At 51.5% G+C, this 2,924-nt stretch overlaps 1 long non-coding RNA gene across 1 annotated transcript; it reads left to right on the top strand.

Moving 5' to 3' along the window:
* The first annotated feature begins 246 nt into the window (after window positions 1-246).
* LOC125171209 (uncharacterized) lies at window positions 247-2,924 on the top strand. Its single transcript, XR_007154221.1, has 2 exons — window positions 247-424; window positions 1,165-2,924. It is a non-coding gene; the product is annotated as an uncharacterized LOC125171209 (long non-coding RNA).

Here is a 2,924-nt window from a genome sequence, read left to right as displayed (position 1 = left end):
GCTGTGAGCCCCTCTGAGAATCCAAGGAAAGTTATGAACACTCCCCAGAAAAACGCACCTATGCACACACAACACAGACTTTTCCGTACAATTTCAGGGAGCTCACAGAATCCTGCCACTAAACTGCCATTTTAGATTCCTTAATTAAGTGGATATTAACGTCAAAGACTCCTTATTGCTTCCGAGCGGCAAACCTCAACAGGTCACAGGAAATTCCCAGCGCTGATCTTTAGTGCAAGGGTCAGAGTCCAAACCCGGCGTCCCGACCGGAGCTCCTCTGAGATGCAAATTGCCCTCCGCCCTTCGGGCCCAGGGCGCCTATTGTTCTTCCCCGCCGCATTTCAGAGCCGACCCCTCACCCTGGCGGGGGGGAAGGGCGCTGCGGGGGAGAAAGGGAGTTTCTAAATGGAAGCAGAGGGCTCTGGTAGGTTCTAAGATCACTTGTAAACTGTGGCAACCCTGCTCGTGACTTAGTTCTCTCAGGCTCCCAGTCGGTAAGCAACAAGCCTTAACTGCCATTACGACCCCTGTTCCTTGTCTTCTGTAACTGGAACGAGGGACAAAACGGGAGGCTGTCCCACTGCCCTTTCAGGAAGAAAGACTGTCCTGTCCTGTAACGAGGTGAAGCGCTCAGGCCCAGGGGCTAGCCACGTGACTTCGTATAAATCTTGTAACCGTCCGAAGCCTGTTTTGCCTTAGGAAGTATGGGAGTAGCAGCACAGACCTCATACTTTCCCTGCGCGAGGGAGAGGTGACCAAATCGCCTACACAATGTGTTGCACCTAGAAGCGCCCGTGATTGTTAGCGGTTAGGTGTTAATATTAAGGAGCAACTCAGGCCAAGGACGCCGCGGGGCTGGCGTCGCTGCGGGGGGTGGAAAGCTGAGCGCGGGGGAGCTCTGAGCTTGCGGCCCCCACCCCACGCCCCGAAGCCCGGCTGTGTGCGGACGCCTTCACCCTCCAGTCTAGGTGGTCCATGGCTTCTTTGTGTTCTAGAGCTCTCCATGACAAACGCAGACACCCTGGAGGGCTCCACCGCCTTCCCTCCCTCCAGCGCGGGTTAGGACTCCCCCACCCACGAATGGCTCGGTCCCCGGGCCAAAAATCAGTAGACCCAGACAACCTGAAGGGTTGGTTCGGCCTTTTCTTTCATTCTTCTGATTAGAAACAGTCCCAGAGGCGACGCGATTTGCCCGAAGTCTGCAACTTCCTGGAACTAGAAACCAATCGGAAGACTTCCGCGTCGCGGCTCTTTCCGCCGTGATCAGGTTACCCAGCGCCTCGGGACCTGCTTTTGAAAAGGAGAGGTCGACCTGGGAGAGCCGCTGAACGAGATAACTCTTCGGAATCGGTAACTGCTTATGGCAGGCGGTGAGAGAGTGGGGGTGATACAGTGTGGAGCCTGCGTCCCCCCGAAACATAATGTCAACACTTTCAAATTGCCTTCCGAGATCCCGAATTTTAGGGGGTGCATCTTCGGGGGGGGGGGGCCTGGGAGCTTACCTGTTTTGTTTACCCGCCCAAGTGCCTAATGCAGAGTAGTTACCTAATAAATATTTGCCGAGCGGATGACTGCACAGCCGAATGAGCCCCGTTCCATCATAGGGATGTAGGAGGATTTGCGGAGCCAAGCCCCACCTGGGAGGCACCTAAGTCCTTGCCAGTTTTTCTCAATTATGGCTCTGCAACGAATATCCTCTGTGCATAAATCCTTGACTGCATCTCTTGATTATTTCCTCAGGATATTTTCCTCGAAGTGGGATTACTGGGTTGAAGGGTATGCACATATGTAAGGCTCTTGATTCAGAGTCCCTCCAGCCGCGCCAGAATGAGTGAGTCAGCTTCCCAGCAAGCTGGCCAAAACTCGGTATCATCGGCCTTCATTTTTATTTCTCTCTGTCTCTCTTTTTTCTTTGCCATCTTGATAAGATAAAAATGATATCCCATTTTATTTGCATTTCTTTGTGGACTAATTAGGTGGAGATTGGACTAACTTTAAAGAAATATTCTTAAGGAGCACCGAGAAATCCTGTGTGGAAAAGGAGACCGTGACACCAGGCACATTCTGCCCAGTGAGGTGAAACCAAAGGGCTCCAATGGTCTGGTGTGATTTGACCAGAAGATGTAAACACATTTGAGCCTTGCTCCAGAGGCTTCCCCTGAGCAAGGGAGGGGAAGCTGTGACTTACTAGCTTCCCTATGTTTGTTATTTTTTGTTATTTTCATTTCCTGATGAGGAGTAAATGTTTCATAAAGCAAATGAAAACCCTGTGTAATTATCTTTAAGGACAGCAAGAAAAAGTAGAAGTGGGAAAACTAGTTCACTTTAACGTCATGGGAAAGGGGGGAGGGGGGAGGGGTGAAGTTTGAAGCCTGTTTCCAGGCGGTGGGAGGGAAGTCCCTGAAGATGGGGCTGGCAGTGGGGCGGGGAGGGAGTGAGCAAGAGGCTTCCCAGGGCTCTGGAGACTTCCTTCTGGAAAGGCTGCTATGAGTTTGTAGCGCTTATGAGGCCTGTGGTCCCTGGGGACCTGGAAGGGGCGTTTAATGGACTTTTGAGGATCAAAGTCAGATTGCCAGGGACAAAGGAAGGTTGTGAGGAAATGGAGGCCACTGCATCTCCGGCCGTGCTCCGGGAATGGGGAGAAGGTACCTGTGGCATTCTCCCCGGACAACGGGAGATGGTGGTCCCTAGAGCTTTTGTGGGCTGTGAAACGGTGGGCGCTTCTCCCCCAGTCAGAGCCGCTCCCCAGCTCTTACGATATCGGCTAGGTTCTTTTATAAACCACACCCGAGAGGATAACTGATTTGCCAATGTTTACAGGCAGTTTTATTTACTAATCTAGCTCATTTACTGTCAACTAAATTTATAGTCCTAATTACAGTCCTCAGCATTTTCCTGATAATAAACATACAGGATGTGTTTTA

Source organism: Prionailurus viverrinus, chromosome B4, assembly GCF_022837055.1.
Source record: "Prionailurus viverrinus isolate Anna chromosome B4, UM_Priviv_1.0, whole genome shotgun sequence".
NCBI lineage: Eukaryota > Metazoa > Chordata > Mammalia > Carnivora > Felidae > Prionailurus > Prionailurus viverrinus.
The sequence above is the reverse complement of the archived record's forward strand: the minus strand, read 5'-3'. Positions and strand labels throughout refer to the sequence as shown.